Here is a 21,414-nt window from a genome sequence, read left to right as displayed (position 1 = left end):
TATCACTGATCCGCAACTAGACTCGGAACTAGATATGGGTCATTAGTTGTAATTTTGGTATTTACATTGCAATATGCAAGAGCGTAAATTATTTTTACTATCCTCACTGGAGATATATGATCGATAACTCTTTCAAAAAAATCAGAACACATTATAATAAAAATTTTAGAACCTTTTTTGTGTATATTGTATTTATATAATTATTGTTTTTATATATATTTTTAGTTTATTTTACATATTTATTATTGTTTTATATTTTTAATTATTTTTTATTTTTAATTAAGCAAAATCTATCCGGGATATACCTCCGATATAAATGCATTAAATAAATAAATATATAAATAGATAAATATATCTCCGATTTAATATCCGGAATTCAGATGTGGATCATTGATATATTTTAATTAAGTAAAATTAAAAAATATAAAACAGTATAATTATACATAGGATATACACAAAAAAACATTTCTAAAGTATTCATTACGACTGATTATATTTGTTAAATATTTATTTATCATAAATTAGATATCTTTCTAGATAAAAAATATTAAATTTTATTTCCTTGTTTCTTTCTATCGCGATTACTTTTTTGAATATGATTTTTTTCCTTATACATAATCGTGTACACGTCTTTTCGTATTTTAATTATAAATGCGTTTCACGTAGTAAGAGGTAGAGGAGGAACGATTTTTTTTACATTTTACGAATCAAACCTTTCCTTCAAGATATTTCCATGCGATTTACATTGTACGCAATTTCCAATTCTCCGATTTATCTCGCATCTACGGAAATACGTATTTCCGTAGATTTCGTTAGATTCGCAATGTCGGCATGACTGCACAAATATCCGGGGCACATCGACAAACTCTTTCGCGAGACATGGGATGTATACATATATTTCGTGCGTACAATTTCCTCGTTCGTATTTCACAAGATTTCTTAAATTCGTCGCATATTTTTCGAGCATATTTTCGAGCCGGGCGTAAAAGAAGGGGAAATCCTAATACGAGATTGTAAACATTGAGGTCAAAACATCACGAAGCATTCAGGGTCTAATGAATGTGGGATCTAAATAATCGTGCAATAACAATTGTCGCCACGACTCATATGTATGTGCATATATATATATATATATATATATATATATGGTGCGATTCAGGAAGAACAAAATACAAAATACTGCGATATTTACGAGACGGTAGAAAAATAAGCGTCGCTCATCAGGTTTTTGTGTGACTTTGAAGACGTAGAAAATATGAGGTGTTTATTTGTTACGTAATTTAACGTGGACATTTTGCGCGTCCACTGGAATTGTTTAAAAAAAATGTTCGCTTAAATTTTTCACTCAAGATATTTTTGATAATTAAATTATTTATTTATATGCATAATTCGTATATAAGTAAAACGATCAAATATTGCAAAAATTTTAATTTTATATCAACAGTAATATATTTGTTATTTCACCAATATATATTGTAAGTTTATTGCAAATTTTTTTATTCTCACATTCACACAATTGTTGACAATAAACAAATATAATATTAAATTTTATGTTTATGTGTCGTGCAAAATAATTAAATAAAAAAAAAAAGCATTTTTTAAATAAATTTTTAAAACTTTGAATTAAAAGTTTATATTATTAATAAGTAATAAATATAAAATTGTCTTTCTCTCTTCATGTGTTCAATTAAAAAAGAGAAAACACTTTTCGTCCTCAAGGGTACATTTTACAACCATTTAAAATCGAAACAATTCAATAATCTCGACGCACAAACCGAGCTTCTTTACTCCGTTAATTTGAGATACAAATCGACGAAGGAGAGAACTACAACAATCCTTAACTCCAATTTCTCAATCGTCTCAGGCTCTCCATCTATCACGTAAATTACTTTTAAAGCCCCATTACCGGACTAATCCCACATTCGAGAATGTTTATGTATAATTGAGTCCCGATTGACTGTAATCCCTCTCCCTCCAGCGATTACACGAGGGGCTCACCTGAGATCCCCGTCGGGGGAAGTCCGGATCACGAGGAGGGTTGGTAGGCGCTCCGGAAAAGTGACAGCGCGAGGCACACGAACAACTTCGAAACGACACGCTCGGCTCGACGCACGCGAGAGCACTGGCGCGACGCGGGACGAGAACCGCCGAGTGCGGCCGGCCGGCCTCGGCGCAGCCCGACCGGCGCACGAGATATCGAATCCTGTATGTACGCTCTGAACGTCGCGCCTTAACCTGTTTTAAATACCGTGAACACATGTCATAACGGTATATGTACGAAGAATCTCTATCTCGCCGTAAAAAATGTGTATGCGACACATGTATCGCACAATTTTCATTTCCATAAATACAGATATATAATTTATAAATGATGTACAAATGTATAATTTCATAAATACAGATACTCAATTCAATATAGAAAAAAATATCCGTCATTAAATAAAAATTACGCTTGCTATCTGGAGTGTAAAAACAAGATTATTATTTTCTAATATTTTTTATATTTGTCAAATACGATATCTATATCTTTATTCTAAATATTTTTTGTGTTAAATACGATTTTGATTTTTAAAATTGCATCATAACCTCATCAAATTTTGAGAAAATTTCAATTAAAATTACATAAAAAATTATTTTAATATATGTCATATATTATAAGTATGAAATATTCAACAAATTTTATTGCGATCAAAATTGAATATATTGTTAGAATATTGAATCTATATTCTTAACATTGTACCTTAACTTGTTTTAAATACCATGAACATATATGTGATAACAAATTGACGTCATTAAATGTCAAATGACGTACGCATTGCTATCTGGGACATAAAAATAAGATTACAAAGGTACTTTCTATTATTTTTTATGTTAAATATGATTTCTAGGTTTCTAGAATTTTTTTACATTAAATTAATAATTTTTTATGTTAAATATGATTCTGATTTTCATAATTGTAATATTGTAATAAACTTTACAATTTTGCGAAATTTGCAATTAAAATTATAAATAACTGTTTTAATATAATTTGTCACGTTATGACGTAGACAAATTTTATTGCAATCAAAATTGAATATAATGTGTTAGAATATTGAGTCTATATTTTTAACGTTGTACCTTAATCTGTTTTAAATATTAACACACGTCATAGAATCAACAATATATAATTATACAATTCGATAAAAGAAATGATATGCAAAAACAAGACTTTTATATATAATATATATAGTTACTATCTAACATTTTTTTATATTAAATATAATTCCAGGTTTTAAAATTGCATCATAATCTCACAATTTTATAAAATGTTCAATTAAAATTGTGAATAAATATATTTTAATATATTTTGTTATATTATAGCTATGGTATAACGACAAATTTTATTACGATCAAAATTGAATATGTTATTAAGATTCAATATCGAGTTTATATATATATATATATATGCTCTTAATGTCGCGTCTTAACCTGTTTTAAATACCATAACACATGTAATAACGGTATATGTATGAAGAAATTTTATCACAGTAAAAATATAAGTATATGCGACACATTAATAATTTTGTTTTTCATGTATGAACAATATAATTACATATAGTTCAATTTAGCAAAATGATACGCAGAAACAAGACTGGGCACTTTCTAATATTTTTTTATGTTGAATATTTAATTCCGGTTTTTAAAATTGCATCATAATCTCACAGGTTTAAGAAATTTGCAATTAAAATGATAAAAATTTATTTTAATGTGTTTTATCATATTATTGCTATGATATAACATAATCGACAAATTTTATTACGTTTATTAAAATTAAATATGCTGTTAAGACTTTCAACATTAAGACAAAATTTATTGTGTGTATATGTATCAACTATATGATTAGATAAAATTTTCATGGGGTTAAATATAAATCTATTGAGGAAAGTTCTAAATTAAATCATTGAAAATGTATCAAATAATTTTTAAACATGTTTATTATCAAATTCAAAAATTTTTTAGATCGTTGAATACGAATTATAATATCAAATCTAACAAATTTAATATAAATGTGAAAATTTTAAATGTTTGCAAAAATTATGCAAAAATTTATGTATGCGTTTTAAATTTGTCAATTTTGACATTACATTCGTATTCAAGTATTCAACGACCTGAGAATCTTTAAATTTGAATAAATATATAAATTAAAATTATATTTTTGATGGATTTTCAATTATCTAATTCATAACTTTTCCATAATAGATTTTATGTATTATTATAAACTACAAATGTTATTAATTCTAATTAAGACAATTATTTCTTTTAAAGACTAAAAATCTTAACAAGGCTTAATTTTGATTGTAATAAAATGTTTTCAATACTTCATATATTGTTGTAATGTTAAAATAGCCTTTTTTGTTTATTATAATTACATATTTTAAAATTGACGTGATAAAATAAAATGTAAAAATTAGTGTCAGAAAACTATGGAAAGTAACTATAACTTCGATCTTATGTTCGAAAAGAAATTTATATTATACATGTTTTTTGCTTAATTGCCTTATACATATTATTATATAATATATACGAGAAATTAAATATATAGGCTAAAAAATGTTATTCAAAGCGCATAATTATTTAATACGAAGAAAACTTGTATATTATCTTCATTGTTTCTTTAGCAAACTTTAATATCTTCGAAAATTATAATAGAGTACGTAGATACTAAAAGGTGTTACGGAAACATAAATTACTAAGATTACATTTAATTTACAGTAGGATATTGTAGAGAGATTTCTCGGATGAAAACTCGCGCAGTTATTCTTCAGCAGAATTCGGTCAAAACGTGACAAAAACAATATTTTTCTTGTGCCTATATAATTTACAATACAATAATTTATATTTTAGACGCGAATGCATTAAATCAAAATAGATTAATACATTTATTTATATACATATATATACATTTCAAGAGTTGCTATAAAATTTGAATTTCTTACGACACCTTACATGTGCATCGCACAATTTATAGTCGACATTAACAACGAATTACTCCATAAAGTTTTAATTGAAAACGCAGCAACATTTAATTGAACTTTTTCGCTGCGACTTTCTCGGGAGAGAGACGGAAGGGAATGACGAGGAATTCAATTAAAAAGTCCTATGTGCGTCTATATATGTTAATATATAGTTAATATATGTATATATAGGACTTTTTAATTGAATTCCTTATAGTTAACGGGGCTTTATCACGCATTTACGACACGCGTGCAGCCGTCTAATCTTATCTTTACTATATGAAATATAATCGGATATTAATAAATACAGATATCATATTAGGTCACAAATTAACAGAATATACGTGATAAAAATTATATTATTTTTTTTTTATATTATTTTAAACCACAGACAAGGTGTTCCTTATGGATTTCTGAAACAATGCCGCAAGCCAATTTTCACCAACACGTCAAGTTTCTAAAATAATTGAAATTTAATGTGCAAAAAATGGCTCTTTTGCGATATTTGAAAATTTTTTTGAAAAAGATTAATGTTATCTGGAAATTCTGATCATGAATTTATTTATTCATCCCCACAAAATTTTTTTTAGCTTGATATATTTAGAAGTCATATAATTATATTCATAATTTGTAATTTAGACAATTTAGAGCTATCGATATAAATAAATACCTTAACTTATCGTGATAGATTTAAATAAGTATAATTTATCGTGATAGATTTCATTAAATGTATATTTGTATATAGAGTGTCTTATATGTATTTTAATTGCTTATCTTGAATTTTTCGAAATAAATACGCATTTTGAAAAAAATGGTCCAGATATAAAAGTTGTATGATTTAAAGGGGAACAATTTTTTGGAAAAAATAATTTTGTTTTTTCAGGAGCATATCTATATGAGAAGTAGTTTCCAGCTTTAATCTTTCATTTACATGGCCAAAAATAAAATATTGAAATAAAAAAATATTTTTTATAGGGGATTAACAATGTTCATATTTGATCAGACTTAAAAAAACGTTAAACTTCATGAAAAAAATTAGCTACTATAACTAAATTTTAGATTTTTGTTCCTATTATAACTTGAAAATTAGTTATTATACATATTTTAGCTATAATAACTAATATTTTTTAGTTGTTTAATGGAGAATTCTATAACTAAAAAAATATTAGCTAAAATTTAAGCATGATAATTAAATTTTAAACAAAAAATATGAAAAGTTAAAATTTAGCTATAGTGACTAATTTTTTTCTGCGTTATTTTACCAAAAAATCTCAAATATCAAGAAAGCCATTTTTGACACATTAAAACTTCAATTATTTAGAAAATCTGACGTGCTAGTAAAATTTGATTTGCGGCATCCAAAAATCTACACAGAGAGAATTTTCTTTTAGAACTTATCTTGAAATTCATAGTAATCGTAGGGCAACATGGTATTGGAAGAATTTTATAAGAGTTTCTCTGATTAATATTTACCACAGTAAAAAAATATTAATATTTATCGCAATAAGATATAAAAAACATGTTTTATTAATTTCGCTCATATGCACATACAGTAAATAAATTATAATAATATTAAATATATTAAAACTGATTATATATTAATATATTAAAATTAATAAAACATAAAAAGTAGGCCAAATAAACGAGCGTAAATAATTTAGATGTAAGGATAATTAAAAATTATTTATTCATAATATAAATATAGACGTTTCGATCTTACTAGGTCTTTATCAATACAATCAACCGCAAGTATAAAATTATAAAATATAATAAAGAAATTTAAACATAATCTCGCAAGCTATGTAAAGACGAAACTTCGATTATCATTCGATTTAATTACAATGGTTGAAACAATTATTCTTAGATGTCTTATGTTTAAGACCATCTCTCAAATAAATGCACGGAGTCCAAATTTGTCGTTGGACAGCGCGAACAGTCTGTTCCGGCATTTTCACGAGATGAGTCCCATTTATTCAAGCCCTTTTTTCCCACAAAATAGATATATTAAAAGGATTCCAATGAAGAACACTCCGAAAAATATAAATTAGCAATAACTTACATGTTGATGTTATGTGTTGGTTATTGCGACTCAGCAATATCAAGGAATAGTGTGTCATTATTATATCTTAGCCTGTTTATATAGTCAATAGTGTTGTCAATAGTTAAAGGTTAATTTGTTTTTTTTTTTTTATTAAAAATGTGTGTCAGATAATTCTTCTAAAATGTCAAAATAGCAGCTTTCAAGAGATTCGATGTCTTTCTTTAAATTTATACTATTTTTATGTTCTTTTATGTATAACATTTCAGAAATAAGTCTTTTATTATAGTTGATTTCATGATCTAATATTTCAGTCCCTTCTTCCCAGTCAAAAGTATGCTTATTATTTAAAATATGTTCAGAAATCACCGAATGTCTTGCAGAGTCTAATTTAAAATTGTTTTTATGTTCGTTAAGTCTGGTACGTAATTGTCTTTTTGTTTGTCCAATATAAGTTGCGTCACAGTCTCTACAATTGATTTTATATACAACATTTGAATTGCTGAAGTCATCATCCTTGTCTTTATGTGTTTTAATCCAATTGTTTAGATTTTTCAAAACACGATATTCTACATTTACATCCGATTTTTTAATATTAGCTGATATTTTTTCGGAGATGGATTCTACATATGAAATTGCAACAAATTTGTTATTTTTATCTTTGTTATCGTGAGGACCTTTTTTATTTTTTTTATCAGTTATATTTAATTTGCTGCCGATAAGATTCTTAATCCTGCGATTTATTTCATTAAAAATAAGAGCAAGAGGGTAGCCATTTGATAACAAAACATTTATAACTGTATGCAAATTTTTACCATGGAATCGAGGATGCGACAATAGTAGTGCTCTGTCCACTAAATTATAAATAGTGCCTAATTTGTGGCACATCGGATGGTTGGAATAAAAAGATAAAAATCTACCTGAAAAAGGTTTTTTATGGAACCAATCTACATATATCGCATCCTCAATCACATTAATAGAAATGTCAAGGAAACTAATGCTACGATTCTCTTCTCTTTCAACTGTGAATTTCAATCTTTCGTGGTATTCGTTGAATTTGTCTATGATATGTGGTATATTTTTCGCATTTGTTGCCAATAAGATATCATCTACATAACGATAGTAAAACGTCAAATTCCAATTAGATGTGTCAATGATAGATGTTTTAAGATCTTGCAAAACTAAATCAGCAATTATTGGAGATAGAAGAGATCCCATAGGGGCTCCGTATATTTGTTTATATGTAGTGTTGTTAAATTTGAAAAAAGTGGATGTTAATATAAATTTAATCGCGTTCAAAAATTCGTTTTTTGGAATTTTAGTATGTGGTTCGATGTAATGCCATCTATTATTAATGCATTCCATTGCAAGATCCAGAGGGACATTTGTGAATAAAAAGACAACATCTAATGAAACTATTATATCTTCACTGTCTAAAGTTTTTCCAGACAGAGCATTGCACAAATCGAAACTGTTATTAACAAAACTATTCGCTTTAGGAATGCTTTTAATCAAAATTTTATGGATAAATAAAGCTGTGTTCACCGACGAAACTATAATTCTAAAAGGAGTGTCTTTTTTATGGATTTTGGGCAAACCGTAAATAGTATTCCGTTTTGGTAATAAAATCCTTTTTTAGCCATTTTTTTATAATGATATTTAAATCTCTTTCTATTTTTAATGCTGGGTTACAATTGATTTTTATGTAAGTATTAGTATCATTTAGCAAATTTTCAACCTTATTTATGTAATATTTTTTCTCCATTGCTAACTCCGTAACGTCCCCTTTATTGACTCTTGTGAATAAAATGTCTGGATTATGCCTCTTGAAATTGATGGTTGCCTTAACCATAGAAGCTATTTTAATTTGTGTCGGTGTGATATTGGGCCGGTTTATATTATGAATAAATAATTTTCAATTATTCTTACATCTAAATTATTTTGACTCGTTTATTTGGCCTATTTTTTATGTTTTATTAATTTTAAATTTTACACGAGCGTTAATTTGTATTTTTATTGTTTTAATATATTAATTTAATATATTAAAACTTATGATTCTTGAAGTAGTATAAATAGAATAGATGCCAAGAAAGTGAAACATAAAATATTTTATTAACATTTACAATACAGCATAATATTTTCATGATAATTTTAGTCAACATGGTAATTTTCTCTTACCAAACATGATAAAATTTGTAGTGAATTTTGTAAAATACATATAACGAAAAATTCTCTCCGTGTATAAAGAAACAGTTTGTCTGGTTGAAAATAATGTTTGGCTGTAAACCAGCGTAAAATTTATTCCATCATAGCATGTTAAAATCGCGCATTACTCGATATCGAAAGCGCATAATAAGTATAATAATCGCAGCTTCGAGGTAGATATCCGTGCTGCATCCAATATGATCTCTCGCGGCGAGATTTTCTCGCCGAGGAACGCATCTTCGATGCGCGCGAGAGAGTTTATGGGGTCAGCGACGGAAGAAAGGAGGACTCTCATACCGGTGGAATGTGGTAAAGGCCGGAATGAAGGTCGATTCCATATACCATATACTCTCCGCACCGGGGAGACTCTCGACCGATTGGTCGATCTCTCGTTGGCCGTGTTTCCGATAATGGACTCGAAAATAGGCAGATCGAGAATTCCCGCGCCAATTCCTCCCTTAAGTTCTCTCGGCTCGCTTAACGGCGCTAATTAATTTTACAGGCCGTTCGACTAATCGAAACCGTGTTCGCCGAATTCTACCAATAAACAAATCGGTGGATAGGGCCGCGTATGTTTGATAACGACACGTATATCGCATGTGGTATATTTAATTATTTCCACTGTTACTAATGCATATACAATTACGGTCGATTTGCAAAGTAATCGCGATTATAAAGCGATCGACGTTATATAAAAAGATCAATCAATCGGATTTAGCATATGTTCTCTAATTTTTATATTTTCGATTAATTTACGAAGGAAAAAAATTCGGAGAATTTTTCGACACGCGGCGAAAAAATAATTTTTTTTTTTTTTTTCATTTAATCTAACAAAAACTAAATTTAATTGCGGACCGCACGGATACGAAAGAAATAGGAAAATAAAATAAAATAAAAAAAAGCATTGGTATGGCATTTATCCGTCTCGTCATAGCAATCATCGTTCAATTTCCTGGTTTTTGTTCGCTCGCCGTTGGCGGTTTTCGAATTTTTCGGGAAGCGCAATGAAAAATAGCCGACGAATTGACGTGTGCAATTCGAATTATATTGAAATACGATCATCGCCTCGGTGCGGTGTAATAATTCTTGTTCAACGAATTGAAATCTATCTTTTTATTCTCTGTAGTGATGCATTTCCATCTTATTCCAAGTAACAAACTGACGTCATCAAGCATCAAAATAACACCATTTTGACGTCTAATGACGTCATTCGAAATTAACATGACGTACGCTCGCTATCTGGGATGTTTTTCTTTCTAAAGGAAATTTGGAGTAATCAAGAAACGCAAATAAATCACGTAAATTTATTTAAGAATTAAAAATATTGGTAATTACCGACTGATATTTTTAATTTCGAATTAAAAATATCGGTAATTACCAACTGATTTTTGAAGAATAATTAATTATTGATATTTTAAATTTCACATTATAAATCGTCCAGATCAAACATGTATTAGAAATTTATATATAGCACACATGGAGTCACTTTTTGCTACGTTTATAGGTTTAAACGTAAATATGTATTACTGTTTTTCGCTCTATTATATCTACAACGTACGCACACATACGTACAAATCATGATACAAATCCAACCTAACTATACTTTTATATTAGAGTTTTAATCTAGATTTAGAAAATAATGATGCTTTTTTCATGTATTTTAATCCCAAGGATCTTGTGTTTATATTCATACAAAATATATATTTATTATATAAAGCACACAATATGATGAGTTGACATCTGTCATTCGAGACAAAAATCATATAGAGACAAAAGTAAATAAGGAAAACTGTAATTACGTAATTATTTCTCGTTTTTCATGGAAAATTGAACTTTCCTGGGATTATTGATGTATATATTGCAATCATAGAGAAGTATTTTTTATTTTGTCAAATTAATGCGACAAAAGACTAGAAATATGAAAATAATATTTAATCGATAAAACAGACAAGCATGGTTTAGCTTACAAGATTTGATAAAAGTCTTTCAACTTCTCTTTGTAGTCATTTCAATTATCGATCCTGAAAGAATCAATATTTACACAGCATATTGAACTCAAAATATTTTTCTTGCTTAAGGAAAACGAACAAGACTTTCTACGGTTGTTATGAAACATACCATAACTACTATTCTGTGTAACACGCGAATCGAGAAAAACTTTCCTTCGCCAATTAGCAATAATTAAGGAAGAATCAACGTAGCGTTGACTTGCCTATGTTGCTTTTGCGCCAGATTGTACCGTTAGATATAAATAATCGAGGATCTCTATTTTAGCAAATCACCGAGAATCATTTCCCTCTGGGCCCCTAGGTCACTTGTCACTTGGCGCGGAAATTTCCGCGTTGTTTGCGGAAATATACAGGCACATTCTCTCCGGAGGGGGCGAGTCGTAATTCAGGATTCCCTCTTTGCATTATTTATGCCAGCATGTAAATACGTGTGCCTGTTATGAATGACCCGCACATTTATGTATACGTGCTAAGTACCGTGTTGAGCGCGGAAAATAATCCGCTTCCGGAAATCGCATTTACGCAGAATTAATTATCAGTAGAGAGTGTCCGCAGAGAAAGAGAGAGAGAGAATTCATATTTTATTCGAACAAACTTCGAAAAAGTCCATCTTGCAAGTCTCTCTTTGAAGCCTTTAGAAATTTTTCTCAAGTAGCAAACTGACGTCATTAATAGGGGATGCTGACTGTGTCTGTTTTATCGGCAAATTATTATTATTTTCATTTATTAATTATTTATTGGCTATACAGAATAAAAAATTATTTACTAGAATTAAAGTATGAAATTCATATATATATGCATATAAAAAACCAAGAAAGTTAAATAATTAGTTCTCTTATCGGTTAAATTAGGTTAGATTAGATTGACTTAATGCAAAAGACCGATAAGAAAACTGTAATTTTTAGTTTTCTTATCGGTTAGATTAGGTTAGATTAGATTGACCTAATGCAAAAGACCAATAAGAAAACTGTAATTATTTTTAGTTTTCTTATTTTTTTATATACATAAATATAGTAGTCCAGATTTATTATTATAAATACTTTAATTCTAGTAAAGGATTTTTTATCCTGACCGATTTTTATTCTGACGGATTATAACTAATAAATAGTTAAATAAAAATAATAATTTGTCGATAAAAGAGACATAGTCAGCATTCCCTTAAACGTCAAAATGTCGTCATTTTGACGTCTAATGAGATCACTTGACGTCAAAATGACGTACACTTGCTATACCTGGGTTGAAAATTTCCAAATTTCATTATACAAAATCGCGTCCGGAAACCTTTGAAATGGTTCGACAGTCCAATTTTTTTATACAAGATGTCTCATTTTAACAGACTATATAAATATCTCAATGCGTTATCTTTAAAAAAATGTTTCAATAAATAAAAAATACTTAATATTGAGATGAGGGTCATCATCTATTTTTATCTTTACTTGATCCTGAGAGAATCACACAAAGTCCAGAAGATTATTTTAAACTTAGTTTTATTATTATTATTATTTATGAAACCACTACAATAATTTTTTTATATAAATCGATTGCTTGCTTGAAAATATTTTAATGCAAAGTTTCTGAGATATATTTGTGTAGATCTTTTAAAATGGAACACCATGTATACATATATATACCATGGTATTTCTCTTTATTTTGACATGAGAAATATTTCCTACAAGTTTGTCCAAGTATTTTATATATATATATATATATATATATATATATATATATATATTATAACATTAACTTTTCATATAGAAACTATTGGGTTGTTCAAAAAGTTATTGCGTTTTTTTCATTTGATTTTCAGGTGCGTTTATTTAATATACGTAATGAACATTAATCAATAATATATTGGCCGTTTTGTTCAATGACCTTTTGCCATCTCTCGGGCAATTTCATAATACCGCGTTCATAAAACTTCCTATCTTTCTCTGCGAGAAACTTGTCAAGATGCTGTTTGATGAGGTCTTCAGAAGCAAACGTTTTACCGTTCAAGGAGTTTTGCAAGGAGCGAAATAGATGGAAGTCTGATGGCGCAAGGTCTGGGCTATATGGTGGATGTGGCAACACATCCCAACCAATGTGCAATAATTTTTGCCGAGTGACCAAACTTGTGTGTGGTCTCGCATCGTCGTGGTGAAACACCACACCCTTACGATTGATCAGCTCGGGACGTTTCTGTGCGATGGCATCACTTAATTTCTGTAGCTGCTCACAGTAGACATCGGAATTGATCGTTTTATTCTGTGGAAGCAGCTCATAGAAGACTGGTCCCTTCCAATCCCACCAGATTAACAGCATCACCTTCTTTTGGTGGATGTCCGCCTTTGCTTGCCTTTCCGGTGCTTCATCTCGCTTACTCCAACTCCTTTTTCGGCTCATATTGTTGTAGACAATCCATTTTTCGTCGCCCGTGATCATACGCTTCAAGAACGGATCGTTTTCTTCGCGTTTGGTGAGTTGATCGCAGACGTTCATACGCTTTGTCAGATGAATTTCTTTCAACTCATGCGGTACCCAAATATCGAGCTTCTTCACGAAACCAAGCGATTTCAAATGTCCATGAACACTTCCAATGGACACTTTTAGAGCGGTAGCAAGCTCCCGAACCGTTGAATGCTTATTTGCTTGCACCAATGCCTTGATTTTATCGTCGTCAATCTCGGAAGGCCTACCGGAGCGATGAGCGTCTTTAACCGAAAAATCACCACCACGGAATCGGGCGAACCAGTTCTGGCACTGACGTTTTTCAATGACATTTCTGCCGTAAACTTGACGCAACTCTTCCCTTGCTTCAGTTGCTTTCTTCCCTTTTTTAAAGTAATAAAGCAAAATATGGCGAATATGCTCTTCAAAATTCTCCATGTTTAAACTACAATTGCAAGCACAAAACTCGACTAAATTGCGTCAACTTTTTTTTTGGTTTTTAGGTTAAGTGTCAACAACAAAATGTGCATAAACATTTGACATTCATGGCACGCTCAGATACAAATAAATGTGGACAGCGCTATCTATTGGAAAAAAACGCAATGACTTTTTGAACAACCCAATATTTTAATGGACTAATGGGTGCTTTCGAGAAACGGAATACTTGCGACACAGTCAAGTGAGTTGATAACTTTTGTAGCTGAAACACGCTGCTTAACTTTTTTACTTCAGTGCCAGAGGATCACTTTGCATAGCTTTTTCAAAGTTTTAAGTTTTTTTTATTTTTTTTAAAGTTTATCAAATAAGTACCACTTCGTAAAAAAAAAAAAATGTAAAAATGTTGGTATTCATGAAATGACATAAAACAGCAACATAATCAAACATTTCAAACATAAATTTTAGCTATATATAATTAATATTGGGTCATCGTACATTCCCAACCCAAGGAGAACAGAAAAGTTAAAATGATGTCAATTTGATGTCATATTGACTAAATTTATGTCATTTTTTAGTTATGAAAATCTCGATTTCGAAAATGATTAAAAAATGACTTTTTGACCTTTTTAATTTTTAGAAAATGTGATGTGCGTTTCTCGACTGTGTATATATACAATGCTTATCATTATGAAGATAATTAAAGGTTAATATTTTTCATATTCAGATATTATTGCAGTTTGCAGAAGAGTTGAGTTATTGTATTAAAAATAACTATCCAGATAGCACTATGTCTAAAATGCACGCATAAGTCATCATTAAGAAATCTTTAAGACATTTTTAAGAAATCTTATGATATGATATCCCAAAGACATCTTAAAAACATCTTAAAGATGTCTTATGGGTGCATTTTGGACATGGTGCTATCTGGGTAAATTGTTGGTTAAAATATTATTTTAAACGGCTTACATCTTAAATTTTCATTTCAATTATTTTTAATACAAAATAATTTTTTATCATTGTGAACATCCAGATAACATCAAAATTTTATGCAATTGATGTCATTTTGACGAACTAAAATGACTATATATATATATATTTTGTTAACCATATTTTGACGTCAATTTGACATCATTTTGACATTTCTGTTCTCCTTGGGAAGTAGAACAGAAAAGTCAACATATGGTGTCAATTTAACGTCATATTCATCAAATTTAAACTCCACATTTGATCAATATATGGTAAAACATCAAATTGACATTATTTTGACTTTTCTGTTCTACTTGGGTTATGTTACACTCCCAGATAACAAGCATTCGTATTTTGACGTCGAATGATGTCATTTTGACGTTTAATGACGTCAGTTTGCTACTTTAAAGTAGTATATAAACTCTAGAGAGTGTATATACTCCCTATTAATATCTATAGTCCCTATAATCGTTATCTTAAGGTATTTTTCTCGATAAAAAAAACTTCACACTTTATTTTTATTATTTTCATACATGTGCACAGCTAAGTAGAGCAATTAAATTTGGAGTTCAAAAATTTGACGTCAAATTATTAACATTATTTCTCTGTTTTTACTCATTTTTTTCTTATTAATTTTAATAAAATAATATTAAATTAAGCTATGTGAAATTATAAATCGACATCTCAAGTAAAAGACATATCGGGAGCTGTATCATCGGCGCCGGTATAAAATAGGAAGAAAGGAGGGAAGGAAAATTTGAGAAAGCCGTCGCCTCTTTTCACGACACGCGTATGTGAGCGTATACAGACGCGCGTCTTCAAAAAGTAAATAAGCCGTGAAATATTGCACGCCCGCGGCAACGCGACGACGGAAGGGCGAGCAGGGCTCGGCCCTATTATCCATCACGAGGACTGTCAGCCCCATGTGGGATCAGGTCGACGGTGTATCTCACCAAGACGTTATAGCAGCCCTCGATACGTCGAACGGCACATACGGCGTGTTGTTCGATTACACCCCTCTTCTCTTCTACCCTTCCTCGCTTTTTAAAAAAAGGATTTGATGCACTCACGCACACATAAGCACTCTTTATAAGGAATTTCGAACGAGTAGCCGCAGAAATTTTAAGAGCGCGATCAGTGTTTGATGTTAATCTAAATAAAATTATATAAATAATCATCTAGATGAAACTTTGGCTCCCTTTTATCTTTATATAGATAATAAAAATATGATTTATCTATAGCTGCATCTTACAAAAAAAAAGTGTCTTTATTAAATTATCTAGAATAATATCAATCAAAATTAATATTGGACGCTAGTGGTGAAAATAAACTTGGCAAAATTGATTTCGACGTAACTAGCAATTTTATTCAATACTTTCACGACGTTTCGACCATTTGGTTGTGGTCCTTATCAAGTGAGAATTCTATAACACAATATTACACAATAGTTTTTAACAATGTTGAAACATACAAGAACATATTCAAATGTTAAGTTATAACCACAAACATACCCATCAATTAAAATGAGATTAACGCAACATAAAACCGATCTTATTTAAAATTAATAGTTAAAAGAGGAACACGTCCCATCGCTATGATGTTTCGTCAACGACTAAGTTTGAAACGCACCACTAAACAATCTTTATTATTTTCTCGTAAATATTTGTCAAATTCTCAGTGTCTTTCTGTAGGTTAACAGTATTATCATGCTTCTTTATGAAGAACATTTCAGCAATCTCTCTCTTTCTTACATGTTTCTCATTATGTAAAATGGTCGGTGATTTCCAAGTAAAGTCATGTCCAAAATCACATCTGTGTTTACTCAAAACCGAATGATTAGACTCATGTAATTTAATATTGCTAGCATGTTCCTTCACTCTAGTGCATAAATGTCTTTTCGTTTGTCCAATGTATGAGGCATTACAATTTTCACAATTAATCTTGTATACTACATTCGTTTTTATATCATTAGTTATTAAATCTTTACCTCGTTTTATCAGTCTATTCAACTTTTTTGGCAAACTGTAAACGACATTTAAGTTAGCATTTTTAAGTGATCTTTTAATACTATCGCTAACGTCTTTAACATATGGAAGTGGAATCACATAATTCTTATCTTGAGTCGAATTCACATTATCGTTATTATCCAAATCATTATTCAAATTATCGTTATTATCCGCATTGTGACGGTTAATGTTTCTATTATTATTTAGTACTTTAATTTTTTTATTTACATATTTATTAATAATACGATCCGGAAAGCAATTATTAATTAAAATGTTCTTTACAATCTCAATATTTGTATTGTGAAATTGTTCGTTTGAAAGTAAAATTGCATGGTCTACTAAATTATAAATCGTATTAATTTTATACTTAATAGGATGACTCGAAAGAAAATTGATGTATCTGCCAGAACATGTAGGTTTCCTAAACCAATTAGTTGTCAATTCATTTCCATTGCGGATAACTGTGGAATTTAAAAAATTAATAGAAGAATTGGTCTCTATTTCATGCGTAAATTTTAATCGTTCATGGTAATTATTAAATGTACTTAAAATTTCATTTATTTTAGAGTTAGGTAAAATAACAAAAATGTTATCCACATATCTATAAAAAGTCTGAACTTTAAAAGTTAAAGAATCTGATACTGTATTTAAACTCTTAAGTTTAGGTGACACGTTTGCATTGCCGATTCATTGCTCAGATAAGAACAACCGACTAAATTATACCGTTAATGTTATAAAGAATTTCGAATCGAATTGTCGTTATGTTCCTGATGATGCTTTGGAAACAACTAGAATATCTATTGGCAATTCACTACAAAAATGTTGATCTAAAAGTAAACATATTAATTATTGTGACAGATTTATTCAGAATGCTTTTAATACTTCTAATAAATATTTGCAGAATAATAAAGATTTGATTGTTACCAAAGCTGATAAAGGACAAGTTACAGTGGTTATGAATAGAAATGACTACGTGACTAATATGGAATTATTGTTAAATGATTCGATGACATACACAAAATTAAATAAAAATCCGATTAAACGTCTGACGAATAAACTTCACACGTTTAGTAAAGTCATGACATAATAATGGGATCATTGATGATCAAACATATAAATTTTTGAATTGCACAAATGGTAATTTACCACGGTGTTATGGACTCCCAAAGATCCATAAGAACGGTTATCCATTGAGAATCATTGTGTCATCGTTGGGCAGTCCCTTTTATAATATTGCCGGTTACATTCATGATATATTAGTTAAATCTGTTAAGAAATTGGATTCAAATATTAAAGATGGTTGGACGTTTGTGAATATTATTAAGAATACAAGGGTTAATGACGATGACGTAATGATTTCCTTGGATGTTTGTTTGTTGTTTACGAATATTCTAAAAGATTTAGTTTTTTCTGCAATTGAAAATCGTTGAAATGGCATGAGTTTAAGAACTAAATTTAATTTGCAACAGTTTCTATACGCTATTGATGTAATACTTACTTCAACTAGTTTTCAATTTAATGAGCAGTACTATGAACAGATTTATGGAAGTCCTATGGGATCCCTTCTATCACCGATATTAGCTGACTTAGTAATGGATGACTTGGAAACAAATTGTTTAAATTCTTTAAGTTTTAAAGTTCAGACTTTTTATAGATATGTGGATGACATTTTTGTTATTTTACCTAACTCTAAAATAAATGAAATTTTAAGTACATTTAATAATTATCATGAACGATTAAAATTTACGCATGAAATTAGAGACCAATTCTTCTATTAATTTTTTAAATTCCACAGTTATCCGCAATGGAAATGAATTGACAACTAATTGGTTTAGGAAACCTACATGTTCTGGCAGATACATCAATTTTCTTTCGAGTCATCCTATTAAGTATAAAATTAATACGATTTATAATTTAGTAGACCATGCAATTTTACTTTCAAACGAACAGTTTCACAATACGAATATTGAGATTGTAAAGAACATTTTAATTAATAATTGCTTTCCGGATCGTATTATTAATAAATATGTAAATAAAAAAATTAAAGTACTAAATAATAATAGAAACATTAACCGTCACAATGCGGATAATAACGATAATTTGAATAATGATTTGAATAATAACGATAATGTGAATTCGACTCAAGATAAGAATTATGTGATTCCACTTCCATATGTTAAAGACGTTAGCGACAGTATTAAAAGGTCACTTAAAAATGCTAACTTAAATGTCGTTTACAGTTTGCCAAAAAAGTTGAATAGACTGATAAAACGAGGTAAAGACTTAATAACTAATAATATAAAAACGAATGTAGTATACAAGATTAATTGTGAAAATTGTAATGCCTTATACATTAGACAAACGAAAAGACATTTATGCTCTAGAGTGAAGGAACATGCTAGCAATATTAAATTACATGAGTCTAATTATTCGGTTTTGAGTAAACACAGATGTGATTTTGGACATGACTTTAATTGGAAATCACCGACCATTTTACATAATGAGAAACATGTAAGAAAGAGAGAAATTGCTGAAATGTTCTTCATAAAGAAGCATGATAATACTGTTAAGACACCTACAGAAAGACACTGAGAATTTGACATATATTTGACATATATATATATATATATATATATATAGTATATATATTCGCGTTTGATATATACAAAGTGTTCTGCAACAGTTAAATATTTTGAAAACAAAAGGTTTTTTTAAGAAAAATGTTTTTAATAAAAGTTGTAGGGCTTTAAGTAGTAATATCGATGTAACTATAAATGGCATGCAATTATTGTTAAAACTACATAGACTTTATTTTAAAATTTTTTAATGGAAACCTCTATTTTTTATTACATATTCATATAAACTTATCTTAAAAACTTTTTAAAATACTATAACAGTTTTTTTATTGAGTACTTTTCGAGTTATGAGGCCTGAAAAAGATACAGTTTGATAAAATACAAAATATCTTGTAAAATATTCAATCTTACCTTAATACTTTTATGCACAGAATAATAAGATTAATCAATCATTAATTGCGGGTGTAAGAAAACCGCATAATTATTTTTAAGAAAAAATATGTTGCGAATTACAGTTTCTCAAAAATAACAATTTGTCTAATTACTTTATGCATAAAAGTATTAATAGGTAAGATTATAGAAAACTAAATATTTTACAAGATATTTTGTATTTTATACTTTATATCAAAATACTATGAACTTCATCATAATTCGAAAAGCATTGAATGAAAAAATACTTATTTATTAAAATGTTTTAAAAAATTGTCGAAATAAGTATAGCTATACAAGAATGTACAACTAAAAATAGAAGTTTCTATTTAAAAATTTCAAAGTTTTTACATAGCCTCAACAATGCTATTTATATAGTCACACTGACATTACTATTTTAATTATTATCTAGGTAGAACATAAAACTCATAATGACGTCATAATAACGTCATCATGATTTTATTCATCACTTAAAAGTTACCCAAACAAAAATGATTAAAAAATGATTTAAAGGTGACAAAAAGAATCATAGGTTTTAAAGGGTTATACCTATCTACTGTGAAGTCGAGAAAAACATGTATTTTTTGGAATTTTTTTTAAACAAAGATTTTTTAAAATAAATGATTAATAATTCAAATGTATACATTTTTATTACAAAATATAAAAAAAAGAAAAAAGATATCAGCGATCCCCGAGAGCATTTTTTTGTAAGTTTTTTGCGGTGACCACTATAGCTTTAAGCTCGTTTATCTGAAATAACAAATTCGAGCAAATGTAGTTTAGTAGATTAGTTTATCTAGCGCCCGATTGTTTATTATTATTTATTTTCGAAGCGTAACACGCTTTTCTCATTTTTTTCATAGAATACGCCACGATCATAATTATTATCTTTGTCGTTTTGATTTTTATTATAAACAGAAAATAATCATATGATTAGACTTGATAAAAACTTACCAGATACAGTTACAATATTAGGGCATTAATATATTTGACATTCAATAAACTGTAATATATATATTAGCAAATTTATGCGTATATAATAAATTATCTTCAAGTGTCTGTATATATAAATAAAGTTAATTGAAAATTTAAACTAGAATAAATAATGAAATACACTTTAAAATCAAGTATGCAATGAACTGCATATATGCATTTGTAAATTCTGTATATATATATATATATATATATATATATATATATGTAACAAATATAATTATTTTTAATTATCTGTTTTATATGAATAAAATATGAATAAAATTAATCAAAATTATACTGTTTTAATATAATATAAAATATAAAATTTAAACGAATTAATTAAAATTTATT

At 28.8% G+C, this 21,414-nt stretch overlaps 1 protein-coding gene and 2 long non-coding RNA genes across 3 annotated transcripts in view; 1 reads left to right on the top strand and 2 right to left on the bottom strand.

The window, feature by feature from the left end:
- IRSp53 (Insulin receptor substrate 53 kDa) overlaps positions 1-2,134 on the bottom strand; it is a 130,237-nt gene extending 128,103 nt beyond the window's left edge. The window contains exon 1 of the mRNA XM_085488341.1: positions 1,999-2,134. The gene's annotated coding sequence lies outside the window, so the exon portion shown is untranslated. The remainder of the gene's footprint in view (positions 1-1,998) is intronic.
- A 10,874-nt stretch (positions 2,135-13,008) lies between these two features.
- Positions 13,009-14,253, top strand: LOC146720509 (uncharacterized). Its single transcript, XR_014926037.1, has 2 exons — positions 13,009-13,053; positions 14,177-14,253. It is a non-coding gene; the product is annotated as an uncharacterized LOC146720509 (long non-coding RNA).
- A 2,168-nt stretch (positions 14,254-16,421) lies between these two features.
- On the bottom strand, positions 16,422-16,696 carry LOC146720508 (uncharacterized). The gene is made up of 2 exons (XR_014926036.1): positions 16,589-16,696; positions 16,422-16,501 (listed from the first exon to the last, which is right to left on the bottom strand). It is a non-coding gene; the product is annotated as an uncharacterized LOC146720508 (long non-coding RNA).
- Between the last annotated feature and the right edge of the window lie 4,718 nt (positions 16,697-21,414).

This window comes from Nylanderia fulva, unplaced genomic scaffold, assembly GCF_048542155.1.
Source record: "Nylanderia fulva isolate GAGA-0341 unplaced genomic scaffold, ASM4854215v1 Scaffold68, whole genome shotgun sequence".
NCBI lineage: Eukaryota > Metazoa > Arthropoda > Insecta > Hymenoptera > Formicidae > Nylanderia > Nylanderia fulva.
This window is presented reverse-complemented; position numbering and strand designations above follow the sequence as displayed.